Source organism: Acomys minous, assembly GCF_964271855.1.
Source record: "Acomys minous genome assembly, chromosome: 8".
Lineage (NCBI taxonomy): Eukaryota > Metazoa > Chordata > Mammalia > Rodentia > Muridae > Acomys > Acomys minous.
Genome location: NC_140489.1, coordinates 94,587,740 through 94,608,179, shown reverse-complemented (window position 1 = coordinate 94,608,179; position 20,440 = coordinate 94,587,740). Strand labels below are relative to the sequence as shown.

General features: G+C 45.5%; 1 protein-coding gene across 6 annotated transcripts in view; it reads right to left on the bottom strand.

Moving 5' to 3' along the window:
* Positions 1-19,183, bottom strand: part of KCNS3 (potassium voltage-gated channel modifier subfamily S member 3) — a 48,492-nt gene extending 29,309 nt beyond the window's left edge. Inside the window, exons 1-2 of one of the 6 annotated variants that reach the window (XM_084791879.1) lie at positions 18,193-18,891; positions 15,840-15,897 (exon numbers count right to left, since the gene is read on the bottom strand). The gene's annotated coding sequence lies outside the window, so the exon portion shown is untranslated. Of the gene's footprint in view, positions 1-15,839; positions 15,898-17,475; positions 17,624-17,826; positions 18,134-18,192; positions 18,892-18,957 lie in introns of those variants that run through there. The other 5 variants (XM_084791880.1, XM_084791881.1, XM_084791878.1 and 2 more) reach the window with 5 other exon arrangements.
* Positions 19,184-20,440: the final 1,257 nt, after the last annotated feature.

The window sequence follows — 20,440 nt, the reverse complement described above, 5'->3', positions numbered from 1 at the left end:
GCGTGCACAAGGACCTAGTTTCAGTACTCTCTACTATCACAACCCCCCAAAAATGTAAATTAATGACAAATAAAGTTCTAAGTGACATCAATCACATACCTCTTGATGAAAATATTCTAAGTCCTTGAAATATGAAACACACACACACACACACACACACACTAAAACCTTCCTGAATGCTTCAATGAAACACAGCTGTGTGGCTGTGTGTGTAGGTATGACATACATATACATATTTGTGTGTGTATATATGTGTGTGTACATATGCACATGAACATGTATATGTACACACACATATATGTACATGTTTTTTGTGACAGAGTCTCTTTATTAAACAGGGAACTGAATGATTCAGCAACGCCTGCTGCCAGCCCAGAACCTGCCTGTCTCCATGTCCCCAATGCCCATTTTTTATTTGTGGGTTCTGGAGTTCAAACTCGTGCCCTCATGTTTTCTCAGGAAACACTTTACCACTAAACCCTACCCCTGGGTCCACGACACAGCTCTCCGAAGTTATTCTCTTACACTCATTCTTTGCTCCTCTTCAACCACACATGGTTTTGCTAAAGGCATCTCCAAAGAGCCAAACCCCAAAGATGCCTCTCTGTCTGCATGTGGCTCACAGGACAGTGGCATTCATCAGTCTGGAACTCCCTAGGCCCTGCCATTGCCTATCACTAAACCACTCTTACCTGTTCCTCCTACTTCTGTAACATTGCTAGGTCCCTAGGAAAGTCTACTTCCTCTGCTCAGATTTTAAGTCAAAGGCCAGATATTAAACACTTTCAGGGGCCAGACAGGTGCCCCAAGGGAGAGTAGGAGGATTCCTGGCCACTATCAGAAACAGGAGTGTATTAGCCCATGCAGAAGGCCGAGCTTACTGCTGTTCCTCACTCACAGGTCTCGGGAGGCTACATCATCCAATTTATCAGGAACATTTACAAGTCTTATTTTCACAAGTCTTATTAAACACACCCAAATCTTCCATCCACTCTCTACTGCCACCACACCTGAATCTCAGCTTAGACATCCATGAACCAAGCCAGCCGGGTGTAGCTCTTCCCCTCACTACCCACACCACTGACACCGAGCCAGTGGCAAGGAGAAACACAGCCGTGTTCCCAGCCCCTCACATCGCTCCCTTTCTCCATCCTCCCCATCTCTGATCCCTGAAGATATTCTGCGTGATTCTTCTGGCTGGCCAGCGTAGGCTCTGACTGTGCCCACTGCCTTCCGGCCATCTCCATTCCTTATCCCAGGGTTGGACTCTGTTACAGCACACACACAGCAGGCTCTTCAGCCTCCAGGATGAACACTAGATCTAGACTGCTTGAGAAAAAAAAAAAAAAAATATATATATATATATATATATATATATATATATATATATATATATATATAAAACTTTCCCATTCGCTGGGTAAGTGGTGTTAGAAAAGCTGATTAAGCTGTGTCCGCCTCAGTTTCCTGATTCTTGAAGTACAGATACTGAACACCGACCACATCTCATGTAGAACAGGTAGGAAGGAGAAGAGGGAGGATATCGACCTACAGTTCTCTGTGCTTCCGACATAATAAATGATCAACACAGTCTTAGCTGTTATCAACATTCCTCATCATCCCCTTCACCTGCCACAACCCAACTCATACCCTGGGACTACTGAAGAACGGCTTGACATTTGCCAGAAGGATCCCCCAGCTCGAAATGAGCCCAGGTCTCGACACTTGCTTTGTCTACTCAGAGCGCACCCCCCCCCCCCCAAGACTCCCTCCATCCTTTTCTCCCTGACCTCAGGTTCCTTCCTTTCTCAAAACCACGCCTACTTCACTCCTGCAACCAACAGCCCCTGTGTCTGCCTGGCCAGGGTATTTAGTTTGCTCTCTGTAACAGAGTAACTGGGGGGGAGGGGCTTTTCCTTACTCTTTGTATCCTTAATGCTGGGCAATACATAATGAATGCATGAATAAATTAATGACCCTTTGAATTCCCAGACCAACCCAGAGAGGCAGGCATACTCATGGTTCACCACTGACGGATGCTGCTCTCGGTGAACTGCTTACCATATAAACATTAGGATCCAAATCTGAATCTTCAGAACACATGTGACGATGCCAGACATGGTGGGGGGTGGGGTAGTGTATGCTTGTAATCCCAGCATTTGGGGGTGGGGGTGGAATTGAATGAATGCAGGGGGCTTGTTGGTCAGCCTAGCACGGGTGGTGAATTCCAGGCCAGTAAGAGACTCTATGTCAAAAACCAAGGTAGACAGTACCCGAGCAGTGACACTCAAGGGTGACCTCCAACCTCCACACGTGTGTACATGTGCCCACACAAATGCACATAGATTATTGGGTCCAGAGCAGAGTAAATGAGGCCAGAGCCCACTGAAGCCGAAGCTCAGGGAAAGGAGTGGGAGGAGACATCATTCTGCTTCTCCTGCTATGGCTTGTCCCTAAGGTTCCTGTCCCTAAAACAAACCAATTTTATCTCCGTAAATGAGTACACTGCACAACTGTTTATGTGAAACGCTACAAAATGTCTACCAAGTACTAGGGACGAACATAGAGAAATTCTGTGCTGTCGCAGTAAGTGAGTGCAGGTAGCCATCTAACAGTGTGTCACCGAACAGAGTTTCTAAAAGTCTATGTACATGCGGCTTACTTTGGTTTTGTTGTTGTTGTTTTGTCTTTTTTAAAGATTTATTTATTATTTTGTATACAGTGCTCTGCTTGCATGTACACCTCCAGGCCAGAAGAGGACATCAGATCATGTTATAGATGGTTATGAGCCACCATGTGGATGCTGGCAATTGAACTCAGGACCTCTGGAAGAGCAGTCAGTGCTCTCAACCTCTGAGCCATCTCTCCAGCCCACGTGGCTTACTTTGTGCCAAGCACTGCATGAATTACTTCGCTGGATGCTTGCATTGTGCAAGCAAAACGTTTCTATTGTTATTCCCGTTCTGCAAATGAGCAAACCATGACTAACAAGGATAAAAAGCATCCCCACCAGGAGAGGGAGGGATTTGACTCAAAGCAGGGGGAGCAAGACCCTGTAACCAGTCAGCTGGCACATGAATCCCAGTCAGCTGTTTCCCCACAGTATGGCTGAGATTTCCATAGAGAGATAGAGAGATAGATAGATAGATAGATAGATAGATAGATGGACAGATAGATATCATAGATGATTGATAGATGATAGATAGATGGTAAATAGATGATAAACAGATTGATAGATGATAGAGATAGATAGGTAGATTGAATGATTGATATCAATAGACTGATAGATGTAACATTAGTTACTTCTCTCATGGCTAAAATAAATTACCTGACCAAAGCAACTTAAGGAAAGAAGGGTTTAGTTTGCCTTAAAGTTTGAAGCCCAGCACTCTGGATGCAGAGGAAGGCAGGTCAATGTGAGTTCAATGCCATCCTGGTCTACAAAGGGAGTCCAGGACAGTCAAGATAACACAGAAACCCTGTCTCAAATAATAATAGTAATTATTATTATTGTTATTGTTATTATTATATGGTCGGGGGTCACCACAACATGAGGAACTGTATTAAAGTCCATTAAAATGTCAAAGCATTAGGAAGGTTGAGAAGCACTGTCCTAGATTTTGTCAAATTTACAATCAATTTTAACCATCACATATAGATACATAGGCACACAGATAATTAACATATCAATAATAAAAAACATTTTAACATAGATAACTATTGATAGGGGAGAGACAATAGTGACTCTAAGATAAGTGTACCTACAATCAAGCATGACCAAATAGGTTAATGTGTGCATCAGATTTATACCAATGTCTGGTGCGCTTCAAGTCTTGTATCAAACTTCACTTTTTTTAAGATTCATTTATTTATTATTTATACAGTATTCTGCCCCCATGGGTACCTGCTCACCAGAAGAGGACACTGGATCTCGTTATAGATGGTTGTGAGCCACCATGTGGTTGCTGGGAATTGAACTCAGGACCTTTGGAAGAACAAACAATGCTCTTAACCTCTGATCCATCTCTCCAGCCCCAATGTCTACTATTTTTATCACTAAATATTACAAGGACCCTAAGAGCCATCTAAATAAGAACTGGGGTTCTAACATAAGCACTTCTCCCACAAATCTGATGCTAATTTGAAAGACTCCAGGCACACACAGGAGAAGTCCCTGGGGACTAAGCCTGGGGAACAACAGCAGGGTTGATCCTTAGGGACCTTGTTCTCTCAGTACATTCCAGGCATCCCTGGCTTCTTTTCTGCAAATAATGATCTTCAGTTTCACCCTGATCCCTTTTCAACTCAGTGGGAAAATCTATAAAACGAGTCTTTAAAATGATGTAAAATAGGCATCACGTATCTCTTATAACCTTTGTGGATCTTTGGGCATATGTAACAGGAACTTGTTTTGATGAACCAACAGAAATATGATTTTCCCCAAAAGGTTCTGGGATGTTTCTAGAATCAAGGAAGAAGGGACGGCGCCTCACTTGGAACAAACAGGAGCTGGGACCCTCCTGACAAAAACTGAAAGTCACAAAGCAGGTGGCTAGCTGAGTTCATCCCACCTGCCCACCCAGTGACTGTACTCTAGCACAAGCTGCAGCAGGAATGTCAAAGGACACCCCTGCTGTTACCATCCACTTAGATAATATTCAAATAGAGGCAAATATCTACTTCCAAGAAACTGGGTCAAGAGTTTCACGGTTACACGGCCAACCCTCTCCAAGAATCCTCTATTCCTTATCTTAAGAGAAAAAAACTGTGTGAGGATTGTGTGTCTGTGTGTGTGTGTGTGTGTGAGAGAGAGGGGGGGGGGGGTTCAGACATCAGGGAACAGAGGCCCATCTCCAATGCCTCTCAAATCAGTACCTAAGCAAGTGATGTCATCATGTTCTCCCTCCTGCCCATACCCTGTGGTCACGTGGCCACAGGGACTTTTCCCATATCCTCTGTACACTTTCAACATCAGGGAAGAGCCCAAACTCACTGGACATCAAGCAAGAACACTACTTCCTGCTCCTCTGGCCTCAGCGTCCTGCAGTCTACTTCATGCCTCTTGGCTGCAGCCCCAATCATCCCCAGCCACACCAGGAATGCTCCCACTGTTTCCAAATTGTTGAATCAACTCCTTCTAATGGGTATCTTCTTTCTGTCTTTAGGAATCAGGTGAAAGGTCTGGAGAGACGGCTGGGCAGTTTTTTAAAAAAGCACTAGCTGCTTTCCAAAGGACTTGGGTTTGATTCCCAGTACCCACATGGTGGCTCACAATCATCTTTAACTCCAGTTCCAGCAGATCTGACGTCCTCCCCTGGCACACAAGTGGTACATCAACATGCATGCAGGCAAAAATAGCTGCCAATTTTTTATTTAAATTAAAGATATCAGCTAAAACGTCACCTTTTCCGAGTGCTTTCGTTGCCTTCCCTGTTCCCTTCCCACAGCACACACAGATCCAAGTCTAAAAAGGAATTGCCACAAACCTGTTTGTAGAATCCCACTTCCCAGTAATACATATCCCTGACATCCCATGATATCAATGTCTGATTCACAGCAGACAAGTAGAACAAGTCTGGTGGAAATATGACTAAATTAATGTTCTACTTAAAAAAAAAAAAGCACTGTGGGTGGGAGGTGCACTCAGTCTGCAAAGAGCCTGTCTCTCAAGCATAAGGACCAGTATGCAGGTCCCAACACCCATATGAAAAGCTGAGCATGGCAGCAAGCACCTGTAATTACAGCCCTAGGGAGGGAAGCACAAGAGAATTTCTGGAACTCTAGCAGAAACACTGCAGGTTCAGTGAGAGACCCTGCCTCAAAGTACAAAGTGGAAAATAATTGAGGAAGACATCTGTCTTCAATCTCTGGGTCCACACACATACATACACAACATCGTCTCCCACACACGCATTTGCACAAAAATAATAAAATAAGATTTTTTAAAGGGCTTCCCTGCTCCTAGTGGAACAGAGAGAGGCTACCAGGGAAGTGTCTTTCACACCATACCAGCTTTCCTGGGGGCTATAGCAAGCAAGTGTGTTAAGATGTCATATTAAGCTAAGTGCACCTTCTGATGCTATCAAAACACCTGAGGCCAAGTAATTTATAGAGTGGAGGTTTTCTTAGCTCATAGTTCTCAAGTCTGTGAAGTCCAAGCACGTGCTGCAGCACCCCGATGAGGACCTGGCTGCATGCTAACCCAGCAGCAGCTGCACATAGTGAGCCAGAGTGCATGTGCAAGGTCATGGCTTTCCTTCTCTCATTACAAACCCACCAGTGTCATCACAGGCATTTCATCCACATAATTTTATCTAATCCTAATGACCTTTCAAAGACCCCCACATCTCCAAAAGCCCCTGGCATGTGAATTTCAGTCAGAGAGCCAAAGAACATTGTCAATAGGACAAAACGACAGCCTACAGACTTGGAAAAGACCTTCACCTAAATCCTACAGAGGGCTAATATCCAAAATCTATAAAGATCTCAAGAAATTAAATACCAACAAACAATATAATCCAATTTTTAAAATGGGGTACAGAGTTAAACAGAATTCTCAACAGAGGAATCTTGATTGGCTGAGAAGCACTTAAAAATATGCTCAATGTCATTAGTCATTGCCAAGGGCCATCCAGTTAAAGGAGCACATTAGGCATATGGGTTTTGTAGGAGGTGATCCAGTATTTTACAAGGTATGTACCGTGATGCACCCCAGAATTGCTTCCAACCTCTGACAACCCCATCAACTGTGCACTGCTCCATCTCTCTAAATTCTGGCATTAGAGCCGGGCGTGGTAGTACATGCCTTTAATCCCAGCACTCAGGGGGCAGAGGCATGTGGATCAATATGAGTCTAAGGCCAGCTTGATCTACAAAGCAAGTCCTGGGCAGCCGAAGATACGTTCAAGGTCAGCCTGGTCTACAAAGTGAGTCCAGGAGAGCCAAGGTTACACAGAGAAACCCTTTCTCAAAAAACCAAAAAGAAAAAATATCTAGCATCGGTGTGAACTGTCAGTTTCTGGGTATTAACCAGCTCTGATTAGGCAAACTTCCTACAGGATCTTGTTGAGGAGGTACTGTTTGTTGTTCAGATGAATTAATCCTTGATTATGGAAAGTCTGATTTGATTCAAATAGTTTAAAAAGCTAAATTGTTTTAGATCTTCTAAAACAATTTTAGAGAGTTTATGGTTGCAATAAATACCATTGTGGACCTCCAGATGTCTCACTAGGGGATAGACTTGAAGCAGATTTGTGGCCTCAGCTAAGCCTTTGCTACAGATGGCACCACGAATCTTGGTATTCACCATTAATATAGACAAGTTGGTTTAAATGTCCTTTGAACCCAATATATAATGGGGCCACCTAGAGATGTCTAAACTAAGCACAAGCCTTAATGTCTAAATATACAATCTGTTCTAAATTAATTCCTTATACCTTGTCACTTTCTGACATCATATGCTGTCATTTTAAATTTACTGTTTCTTAGAATGAAAGACTGATAAAATTATTGTCCTGCACTCATTATGAACTAAGAGATAGTTGGACAGTGTATAGTTAGGTCAGTCCTAATTGAAAAGTCATATATTCTTGTTAAGTTTTAGACCCTGTTAACTTCTAGGCCTTGCCAACCTTTGTCACTCTGAACTCACTGTGAACTTATGTAATGGATGCACAGATAAGAAATGTTTAGCTTTAAAACATGTAACCTGTTGTATTTTAGAATCCCTCTGTTCTTGTGGCTAATTGCTCTTTTTTGACTATGAGGTAATTCCCTTTTCTCAGACGTATAAGTACGGTGACCAACAGTAAACAGCTTTGAAATTAGGAAGCTGAACCAGTTGAAGTTAAGACACCTAACATCATTCCACCTTTTCTCTTGAATGTATGTGCGTGTCAGTGGTTTACTTTCCATCTCTCTCTTATTTCTTATTTCCCTGTAGATTCACAAATAAGTTAGCCGACTCAGGGCTTTACCACCAGCCTTCTAGGGCTAGCAGGCCTAAGTTTAAGTTAGCTTACCAGGAGACCTCCACAAAGAGACCTATGGACAGATCAAAGAGCCTCCTTTTATGACCCCCACCCCACCCTGCAGTTTCTAGGTAGAAGCTGCTTTTACAGCCTCAGCTATAGGAAAAATTGTGGTCAGTTTAAGTTCTCCTCCTCGGGCACAGTACTGCCAGTCCCTAGAGAAGAAACTCTGGGCTCCCTTTCCTCTTTCTTCTTTCAGTCCTGCTCAGTTGCCTGAGCCATCCGCTCTCTGGCGATCCAAGAGAAGAAGCGAACTGAAGCAAATCCTCATCCTTACCCCAGAGACCCTACCCTGGACCTCCTCAGAGCAGCAGCAGGGCATTAACAAGTCATCAGGGAAATGCAAATCAAAACAACCCTGAGATTCAATCTTATACCAATCAGAATAGCTAAGATTAAAATCTCAAGTGACAGCACACGCTGGCGAGGATGTAGAGAAAGGGGGACACTCCTCCATTGCAGATGGGAGTGCAAACTTGTACAACCACTTTGGAAATCAATCTGGTGCTTTCTCAGAAAATTGGGAGTAGTGCTACCTCAAGACCCACTCCTGGGCATATACCCGAAAGATGCTTCACCATACAACACGGACATTTGCTCAACTATGTTCACAGCAGCTTTATTTGTAATAGCCAGAATCTGGAAACAACATAGATGTCCCTCCATGCTCTTTTGTTTGTTTGTTTGGTTTGGTTTGGTTTGGTTTGGTTTGGTTTGGTTTTTTAAGACAGGGTTTCTCTGTGTAGCCCTGGATGTCCTGGACTCACTTTGTAGACCAGGCTGGCCTTGAACTCACAACTAACAGCAATCTGCTTGCCTCTGCTTCCCTGAGCACTGAGATTAAAGGCATACACCACCATTCCTGGCTTCTCCATGCTCTTTTTTTTTTTTTTTTTTTGCGACAGAGTCTCTCTGTGTAGCCTTGGCTGTCCTGGACTCACTTTGTAGACCAGGCTGGCCTCGAACTCATAGAGATCCACCTGCCTCTGCCTCCAGAGTGCTGGGATTAAAGGCGTGCGCCACCACCTTTCAATTACAATTTCAAGACACGAATTTTGAGAGTCTTATGCAAGCCATCATATAAATTCTTGTCTCTCTGTCCTGAAGCTGAGCCCTGACGTGCTGTGGCATTTCCAAAGGGTTTCAGAAAAAAAAATGTTTATTGCTGCTAAACGAAAACAGTGCATTTGCCAAACCATAAATCCTCAGGATATTTACACGAAATTCTCAGAGGGCCAAGTGTCTTTTGCTGTAACATGTTGCCACAGTGACTACTCTGTGCAGTGAAAAACAAATTTTACTTCTTAAAACACAATAAAATGAATACTATAGCTTGTGTAGTATTCACACCATTATATAAAAAGAAAAGAGAGAGAGTGTGTTTACACTTCAAAACATCCACCAGGTGCTGGAAGCTGTCCTAGAGGGATGTCTCTCACTGCTTTGCCCAGTATGTTATGACTAACTCTACACTTTATGAATATAAAAAAATTAGAAAATGATAAGATTCCCCAGGCAATATAAGTTTTAAAATACTTTTCATTTGAGTTATTAAAATTAATTCTCATACTTCCTCTTTTCCAATGTACTTTCTACATGCATCGACCTCTCTTTGGGTTTCCCAGTTCTTGGTACGAGAGAGGACAAGACAGAAGAGAGCTGGAAGGCAAAGCAAATCCAAAGAGCACTGTGTTTGACAGCCAGCAGGGACACTGGTGGCTCAAGGGCTAAAGCACAGAAACCAGCATTACCTTTGGGCAGGTGACCACTTCCCTCCCATCCCACCACACTGCAAGAAAATCTTCACCATAGAGGAGGCAGGAATGCATACTGAAAACATAAACCCCCAGTTGCTCCCAGAATAAAATGTGGTGGCTTTCCTAACCTAATTTGCACAAAGGATCACATTTATGTACTTCCCACTTAAAATAACCAGGTAAAATCACAACCACTCTGCATTTACCCACTAGAGTAGTTCCTAAAGAAATTCTTGAAGACAGGGTGGTAAAAGCAATGTTCATAAAACAAATGTGGATAAAATAGCACTGTACTCTTTGAGCCTTGTCTACGTGTGTCAAATCAGCATTCAACAACATGCATGAGCACTGTTGTCTCCTTAAAGATCCATGTTTGTGTGCATGCGTCCCCAGCTTGAGTAGGTAGCTCTCTTAGAGTGGTTTCAATCAGAACTCCCTTGGGTATTTGAACACTTGGTAAACAATTGGTGACACTGTTTGGAGAGGTGGTACAGCCTTGCTAAAGGAAGTACATTACTAGGGTGGACTTTAAAATTTCATAGTCCCATTCCACGTCTGATTCACATTTATGGTTTAAAGTGTGATCTATTAGCTTCTGGCTCCATCCACTTAAGAGCCGTGGCTCCCCGACTCTTATGAACTTTCCCTCCAGAACCATAAACCAAATAAACTTCTCCTTCTGTAAGCTGCTCTTACTCATGGTATTATATCACAGCAGGAAAAAAAATATGTAACTGATGCTTTGTCTTATTTCCTCTTTTCTACACCATATAATACCCAAGTCCCAATATGGAAGACCATTTGCTCAACAGTCTGAAGCTGGGCCTCATGATCTAATGGCTGCATGAAAATGGATTCTGAGCTGTTCCCACCAAGGGACAGATGAAGGCTACAAGTGTACTCCAGAGCTCTTAACTCTGTTGATAAAAATGACTAGGAAAAAGCAATGGCTCCACTAACAGTTATGATCATATAATTCAACTGAGTATACCAAGCTTTTCATTTTACCATCCCATATGAAAGCTAGGCACTAACTAACATGAGGAAACATGTGTAACACCTTACAGAATTTAAGTCTAGAAGAGCTGAGAAAAATACAGTATTTGCCACTAAAAAGACACAGCAGACTGACATTCACTCTCGGATCATCACAAGATGTCCATGAGTTGGCTTAAAGGGCAAAGCTCTCAAGGCACAGAAAGGAAGTGTCATCAGACTGCTATTTACCATCTAAAGACACTCCCTCCCAACAACAACAACAAACACTGCAATATAGTCCAGCAACTCTTCTTAGATTGTTAGACGTTGTTTACCTTTATACTGTACCCCACTACAAATTTCAGAAGACGGTGACAAAGGATAAAGGGCTTGGAGGAGATGATAAGAGGACTGAGGATATTGGGGATTTTCAGTTTTGGCAAAGACCAAAGGTAAACTAATAGACACATATGGATGGGCGGATAAATAGATAGTTGATAGATAATAAAAATAAATAGATACACTAATTGATAAAGATGGAAAATAGATAGGGATGATAGATAGATAGATAGATAGATAGATAGATAGAAAGAAAGAAAATAAAAAATTGACAGTCTTATTTGACACATTCTTTTATACTTTGACCCAGAAAACATGTATTTTAAAAACAAAGAGGTTCAACCCCAGAGCACAGTCTCACAGCTAATAATTATTCTGGTAAAGTCTAATCACCAAGGTGATCTGAACCCCTACTACAAACCCATTCACATCTGCCCACTGCCCTCTGAATAAGCCGTAACTTGAACTTGGCATAAAAGCCACAGCATAACCTAGCTCTTGCCCCACTTCTCAGGCTCCTCCCAAACATCCTCCTACAATCTTCTCCCAATGCTTAGTACTCAATCCTCAGCTTAGGAGCCTCTTGCTCCAACCCTTCCTTAACAAATTCCTATCTATCCCTTAGAATGAAATGTCTTCTCTTCACTGGGTTCATGAAGTTTGCACGCTTAAAAAAAAAAAAAGCATCATGAAAACCCACAAGACAACCACTGCCTGGTGTATGTTATTTATTGACTTCACAGACCAGAATGTTGAAACATCCTTGCCAGAACCAAAGCAGCTTCTCAGTCCAACTGCACAAACCACAGCCTTTAACCACAAAGTCTCCCATCTCCTTAGCCGGTTTATAATTTTTACCTCAAATAAATCATAAAGGATACTTTTATGTTTACCTTGGCACATAAATCAGAGTTTAAGAAAGCCAGACTTCTCCATAGCAGAAGAAAAGAAAAAGATGTAAGCATATCCAAGCTCCCAGATCCAGTCAGCTGGCTGCCTTATATTTGGGAACACTACTTGGTAGGGTTTAAGTCTTCTTGACCAAAAAAATCTTAACACACTGGGCATGGTAGCTCACATTAATCCCAGCACTCAGGAGGCAGTAGAGGTGGGTGTATCTCTCTGAGTTTGAGGCCAGTCTGATTTATATAGAGAATTCCAGGGCAGCCAGGGATACACAGAGAGACCCTGTTGAAAAAGAGGAAAAGGAAGGAAGTGTGGGGGTAGGGCTTAACAAAGCGAAAGGATTAAACGGATTCTTTGTATAAATTTCGATTTTACGGTCCTAGCTCACTCTTATTACCTATAGCTTTCAATGGATCGCTGAGAATTCTTTCTTAAAGGAACAGCAAGATAATGGTGACATTCACTATTGACCTTCAGGTCAGCACACTTTGCTAAACATGATGAAATAGTTTCGTGTGGCAATTTGGCTGGGTTACTAGCTGCCCAGATATTTAGTTAAGCAGTACTTCCAAGTGTTTCCATGGGGGTTTCGAATGAGAATAACATTCAAATTGCTGACAAATTGCCATCCATTGTGTGTTGGTCTCATCAAAACAGCTTAATGTCTGTCTCGCCCCATGTGCACACACACATACATACATACATGCACCTACCTTCTCTCTTCCGTATCTGTCACAGTGGACCCACAGTATGCCCAGCTCCTACCACAGTATACATTACCAGAAAGGCACTCAAGTTCTTGTAGATCAGATCTCTGACTCCACATGTTAGTTATTAGCTTTAATGAGCATCTAGTAGGTGCTCTGCTGACAGTAAAGAGGACATTTCATTCATTTGGAAAGTTCCCAAGCTCACTGAAGCCAGCTGCTGTAAACACTGATTGCTCAACTGCTGGCTAAAAGCAAGCAGACCAGAAGCCTTTATCATTCAACACTTGTGTAATTAAAGACAATATTTATACCATATCTCCTCCAAGAAAAACCATGGTCCAAGGCTCTGCAGGATTCCAAAGAAAGTGAGACAACCCCAACCCCAAACAAAGAAGAAAAATGCTACAATCTTGGCTAGTAATTACCTTTACTAAAGATGACTTTTTATAATGTGCTCATCCTTCGAAGTTTCAAAAGATGGTGACAAAAAAATAATAGAATCGAGAATTGGAAGGTCCCAACCAGCTTTTGTATTTCATTACACGTTCTAAGCATTTTACTGCACTCAGCCTAATTCCTATTCCCTCCTTGCATCCTGCAATAACAGCCCCATGACAAAGTAAAAAAACATCAAAAACACTTTCTCTTCTTCCCCTTCTATTTACTCCCCTTCTATTGTGCCCACTTAGCGCCAGACCAAGGTCAGAATTGAAAAATCAGCTTCAAAGCTGGCGCTGTTGCTCAGCTGAAGGAGTACCTGCCTAGCACACACAGAGCCCTAAGTCTGCGCCTCATTTCTGCATTGGTGCCATAGTGGTGTGCACCTATCACCCCAGCACTCGGGAAGGGGAAGCAGGAAGTTCACGACGTTAAACTTACGGCCAGCTATATAGCAGGTTAGAGGTCAGCCCAAGACACTTTAGACCCTGTCTCAGAAAAGAGAAGACAGAGAAAGAAAAACCGTCTGCTTCAGAATAAAATTCTAACTCAGCTGCCTCCAAGTCCTCCCCATTGGAGGTGAGAAAGAAGTTAGGCTGAAAGACAGTGGCTTGAGAATCAGAACGGACCTGGCTATGTCCACACTCAAGGCTTATCCCCGCCATCCTCCCAGCCCTGCCCCGCTGTGAATTATCATAGTCAAGATGCCACGAGGCCTCCATGAGACAAAGCTGGGTAAAGTTAGGGCATGTGTCCACGTGGCTGCGCCCAGGGATCACACAGGTAGCATCTGAGTTGCTCTGCCTGTGTTTCTCCTCAGTACCCAGATCCACAAAGGACACATCTCAGATGCCACCTGCCCTCAGTGCCCAACGTACTGAATTTAATGAATTTAAGTCAGGGATGAAGTATTCTCTATGCGTTTTCTCGGTTTCTCACGTGTGAGCTGGAAACCACCATGATGTTTGTCTAGTTGGTGATTTTTAGTTTCTGCCTTCCTTCTTTTCCTTTCAAATCAGCCCAACAGAGTCCAGTGGGAAGCAGGCTGGAAAAGACAAAAGCGTTAAAATTCTATCTTTTTATTGTTGTTTGTTTTGTTATGTTTTGGTGGTGGTGGTGGTAGTGGTGGTGTTAGAAACAGGGTTTCTCTGTGAAGCCTTGGATGTCCTCAATTTCATTCAGTAGACCAGTCTGACCTCGAACTTACCGAGTTCTGTCTCCCTCTGCCTCCTGAATGCTGCAATTAAAGGCATTCAGCATACACCACCACTGCCTGACTTTGTCTATTAATCTTTATATGTTTTCACCAGTCTCTATTCTTCTGCCATAATATGTCTCAGGTCCTAGTTCTTTTAAGCATCAGCTGAGCTTTTAAATTCTAGTCTTCGGGGTTGGACAGATGGCTCAGTGGTTAAGAGCACTGTCTGCTCTTCCAGGGATCCTGAGTTCAATTCCCAGCAACCACATGGTGGCTCACAACCATCTATAATGAGATCTGGTATCCTCTTCTGATGTACAGGTGTGTATGGAGGCAGAACACTATGTATGTAATAAATAAATATTTACAAAAAATAAAAATTAAAAATTAAAAATTAAATTCTAGTCTTCAAGCTTCCTCTTAAGGTTGAGACAGAGAACACACAGGCACTTGATAAATTTGGGCCTCCTCTACCAGTCCCTTCACCAAACTCAGCCCAAGATTCCACTACAGAGAAGACACAGAATTGAAGCCACAGGACCACACATAGGGTGTGGAGACTCACAGGGGCTCTGCAGGCAGACTGCAGGAGTCAGACTTCTGCCTTTACATTTTCCTCCCTGGGTGGCCTTGTCTCTTTCTACTGAACTGAAACAGGGCAATGATTAAAGCCTATCTCCTGTGGTTATCCTCAGAAATAAATAAGCCAAGCCATGTTTAAAAAAGAAAACACGTTAGCATTTGGCACTTAGTACAAGATACCAATATTAGCAATTGAAGTCTTCGTAACCAAACAGAAAAGATGCAGAGAAGTGACCTATGTCAAGGAGCCACAAAGAACCATCTATCAGGGTTGGTAGGTCTGTTCTCTTTGACGCCTCCTTGTAGATATTTCATATAAGAGGGAAGGCGCTATAGTGCAGCTGGTGGAGTGTTCGTCCAGCATACAGGAAGCCCTGGGTAGATCCCCAGCACAGTATAAACCAGGCATGGATCACGCATCTGAAATTCCAGTGCTCAGAGGTCAGTCATAAGTTCAAGGTCATCTTTTGACTATATAATGAGTCAGAGACTAGCCTGGGGTACACGCGACCCTGCCTCAAAATTTAAAAAGGGTTTTCGAAAAGATAGGTCTTACTAGTGACATAAGGATTCACCATCCTGGTGTCTGAAAAGCAGAAGTAATCCTAAGACCCATCTATCCCTCTGCTTGGACCTACCTAGACAGTGAACCTTCCCTCCCAGGGAAAGGTCAGGCCACCCTCTGGTTGGCCTCCGTCAGACTCCCAAAGCACCTACAGGGCTCCGGTCACTGCACGCTCCTACATCAATGCTGCAGTGAAAGAAAGAGTGTAAGCCTTACATCTCCGCATGGGACAATCCCCCAGAAAAGCACCGAGCAGGGTACCCAGGCCATACCGTACACAGCCAATAAATATTATCTATTTTAAAAGAAAGAGGAGGAAAGCTCTATGGTACCTACTTTCTCCAAGCAGACACACATTCCAATACCGCATGCCATGTTAAGAGCAGACTGGAATCTGTGGAAGAAGAGAGAGAGGCCATGCTGTGTCTGTAAAGGATTGCGGAACACAGAACACTTCATCAGACCGAAGGAACAGGAAACGCCTTCTCGCCATTTCCCAAGAAGAAAAAGGAGGAGAGGGAAACCCTTGGTTGGGGATTTGCTGGCAACTCCAAATGTGATGGTTACTTTTAACTGTCAATTTGGCACAGTCTGGACTCACCTGGGGAGAAGGGCCTCTGAGAATGTCTGTGAAGCATTGTCTCAGTTACATTTATTGATGTGAGTTGACCAGTCCACTTTGGGCAGCACCATTCCCTGCACTTGTGGCTAGTAATCCATCCCTCTTTGCTCTTGACTGTGAATATAATGTGACCAGTTCTCTCAAGCTGGGGGCTAACACGATGGACTGGAATTTTAAGCTGAATGCACTTTCAAGTTGCTCTGTGAGTAATTTATCAGAAAAGAGCTGGGACACCAATTCTATGCTTGGGGTTTTTCGAATTTTAACATTTCTGAACAAGTCCCAGACAGTTTGGACTCCCTGACTTGATCTGGTAGGCAAACCCAAGCACACCACCACACAGCTAGGCTGCCTTCATTCATGCTGTGTGTAGGCATCGTGGGCTCCCACACAAAACCTTTGGCTGTGTGTGCACCCCATGCTTTCGACTCAAGAGGCCCTATTTGTTTCAGCATAACCTTCTCCTCCTCGTCCCAACACTGGCTACTGCTAGTCCTGAAATAACAAACAATGTAAGAGGAAAAGGAAGACAACTGCGAGGAAGGAAAAGAGCAAGGCTAACTCTGGCATCCTTCACTATTGCTAGCCAAGCGCACACCAAAGGAATCGGTCTCCTCGAAGAGCTATGGACCCAGACTCAGCAGATATTCCTACAAACCAGTACCTTGGCAGGAGGCAGAGTACTGGGGGGGGAAGGCTTGCTTCCTGTTTACCTGAGAGGGTATTTGCAAGGAGTTTAGAGCAGTAACACAAGGGCCTACACTGATGGTTATGCAAATAGTGTAAACAAATATATGCAAAGACTGGGAAGGTTTCTAATAGAGTTTCCCCTCTCACCTGTCTCACAGCCTTCCGCAGACGTAGTGAGAGAAAACCCAACAGCTTGGAAGAACCACAAATCCACTCTCCCAAAAGGAACACACACACACACACACACACACACACACACACACACACACACACACACACACACACACACACGTCCTCTCCTTAAGCACCAGGGCCCCTCAAGTCACTCTCACAGGTTCGACAGAGTTTTCGGCAAAATTCTGTCCTTGCCAAAGCCGCTAAAATTAAGCTATCACCTTGGTCTCTCCAGACGAGACAGATGTAAAGGAGGAACAAAGGTCGCATAAGGTGCTCCTATCCTAAATCTGACTAGAAGGCTTGGGATGGTGAAGAGAGGGGCGCAAGGGTACAGAAGCTCTGCAATGCGAAAGGCGTCCCGGTCAGGCTCGCCGCGGCCCCTGCCGGCAGGTCTAGTTCGTTCCAGGCCCCCCCCACTGAGGTCTGACTGGAGCCACCAGCGAGAATGAAAAGAAATTAGAGTTCCAGACCCTGCGGACCCACCTCGCACCACTACTGCAGATTCAAATGCAGAGAGTCTGGGGACCATTCCACAAGGGCCCAGTGAGCCCCAATCCGCCCCACCTAGAGCGCGCTGACTGTCCCCGGGCGCAGTGCCGCACCAGGGCAAGCGCCCTGGGTACTCTCTTGCCTGCAACTGTCGCGGGGCGCCTTGCAATACTGCAGGGCAGAGGGGAGGGGGAGATATGGCAGAGAAGGCGGAGCAGGCGGCCGGGGAAATACTAACATTTGCCAGGAAAGCGCCTCCTCCGGAGAAAGGAAAGGAAGGGCTTCCCGGCTTAGGAAACGCCTCGGGGATGCCCCCACGCGAGGTGCCGCCTTTCCCTGGCTCACCCGTTCTCCAGTCTCCAGTCGGTCCTCCACTTAACCTCCTGCCCCAAAAGCTGATCCTAGCTGCCTTCCCAGGTGCCCAGAGACCCACACTCGGTTTGGGCAGTCTGCAGCTCGCGCAACAGGCAGAGCCGAGGATCCAGCGACGGCGGGTTACGGGCTCCCGGACTGGAGGATGGGGAGGAAGCCGCAAACCAGGCGCCGGGCTGGATGCAAAGTCCCTAAGCAACAGAGACCTGTGAAGTCGTGCACCTGCGACCTAAGCCACCTGAGACTGGAACAGCAAAAGGTGGGGGAAGGTCCAATAAAGTTGAGGGGTCTCATGAAGAAGTGCCACGGGCGCGGGAAGGTGGAGACCGTAGCCGGTACCTGCAGGAGTTGGGAGTCCTGGCGCGTCTGGATGGCTGGGCTCTGCGACGCCGCCTGCCCGCGCTGCAGGGATTCGGTCTCGCCGCGCGGCCCCGCACCGCGGCCGCCGCGGCGGCAAGAGAGCGGCATAGCCCGCGTGAGTCGTAGAGTCCGCGGATCCCGCCCGGCCGAAGCAGGGTGCCTAGAGAGGCGGGCGGGACCGGGCGGGGCCAGTTTCTCAGTCAACGCCCCTCTGCTCTCCGCTCCTCCTGCCGCCTGGCGTCCACCTCTCCCACTGGGTTTCCCCGGCCCAGGGCGCGCCGCTCGCGCCCACGCGGACCGCTGGGGACTGAGGGGGTCCCACGGCGAGCCCCACGCACGGATGTTTGGACCGAGACACAGCAGTGCAAGACAGGCATATCGGTCCAGGCCCAACTGCAGAGTCACCTCAGGAGTGTCCCGCCCTGCCCCAGAGGGAGGCCAAGGTCACATCCCAAGCCTCACGTCCTTCGCCTCCCACCTTGAGCACGCCAGGGAGAGAACCGCAGTAGGGCAGAAGAAAAATAACCTCTCGCGTGGCCTGAGTAAAATGACTCTCGAAAGTCGTGTCCAAAGCAACACTTTGCAAAACTGCCGGGGTTTTCTTGAGCTGTCACGAGGCCCCAACTTGTTTTACAACAAAGTGCGAAGGAGAAAACGACCCCCTTTCTGCCACTGTTTGCCACCACCCGCTCCCTGAAGACTCATACACAGGAACAAGATGGTTTGTTCCTTTCCTCGACTTACCAAGTCAGAAGAGATGGCTGGACATATGCACCAAACATATGCTCTGCTTGTGGAAAAAGGAAAGGAACTGATGAGTGGAGAGCCGGGAAGGGGAGAGGGAGTCATCCGGAGACACTCCAGTTGGGGCTGACTTGACAACCGAGGACCACTGCAAGGGCAGCGAGTGGTCCAGAAGACATGCCTGGCCTCCCCGCACTGGCACCGAGTGAAAACACAATCAACAGCCCGGAAGAGAAATGAGGCGCGCGAGGACTCACCCCCCCCCCCGCCCCGTGCGCGCTCCCCCTCCCGCCCCCAAACTGCAGATTTTTAAGTTGTGCAGACACGCAACCCTTCCTCAAGGCCAAACTGCTCAGAATGTGGGTGCCCAGTGTTCTCAGGGTTCCCACGAGACATCACAAGCTTTGCTGGCTGCCCCTAACCCAGACTTGGTGACAGTCACCTCAGACACCTAGCCAAAGCAGGCATCTTTAAAATGGAGACAAGGAGGATGGAGACAAAAGAAGAAAGATACTTTTATGACCTCATGGAAGGGCCCTATGGTGTCTGTCCTTTGTCGATCAAAACCTAAATTGAGTCAAAAAGGTGAACCGTGTTCCTTATTTATTTTTATTACATTTTATTTATCTGTATCTATATGTGTGGGTGCATTCACATGTTGGCACATGAAAGGAGGGATTCAAAGGACAACTTTCCGTGGTTGGTCCCCTGTTTCCATCATTGAGATGCTGTGGATTCAACTCAGAGGGTCAGGCTTGGTGGGAGGTGTCTTTACCCACTGAGCCATCTCACTAGCCCCTGAAGCCTGCATCTTCGCAGGAGATCTGGCCCAGAGAAGAGGGTCGCAAGCAGTGGGCAGAAGACCCTGAACACTCTGGTTCACAGAAGACAAAACGAAGGTGCAGGCCACTGTAGAGGCCTATTTGGACCTTCTGCCCCTTTCACTTTCATCATTTGATTCCCTCAGGCCTGCCCCTCTCACGTCCCGGAAGACCCAAGGCATTTGTCTACTCTGATGTTTGCACGTGTCAGTGGTAGGTAATTTTCATAAACAATTCATCGTCTTTAACCTAAGATCTAAATTAATTCTAAACGTGGAATCGATAATCCCAGATCTCCCCCAGCAGTTAGCTACTGGAGCATTTCAAAAGCACTCAGTTTATCCCACAAATCCAGCCTTGTTTGCCTAAGAAGGACAAGCACAGATCGTCAGTCTGTGGCCTGCAGAAGGCATCTGCAGTGCAGAGTAGGCTGTGAATCCTTATCCTGAGATCTGGGTGGCGAGGGTGAACAGAAGAGAAAGAGCCAGGCACAGAAAGCGTGAGGCTCACTGTGAGCATCTAGTGCAGGGTGTGTAAGGGCTGTGAGGCTCACTGTGAGCATCTAGTGCAGGGTGTGTAAGGGGCGTGAGCCTCACTGTGAGCATCTAGTGCAGGGTGTGTAAGGGGTGTGAGCCTCACTGTGAGCATCTAGTGCAGGGTGT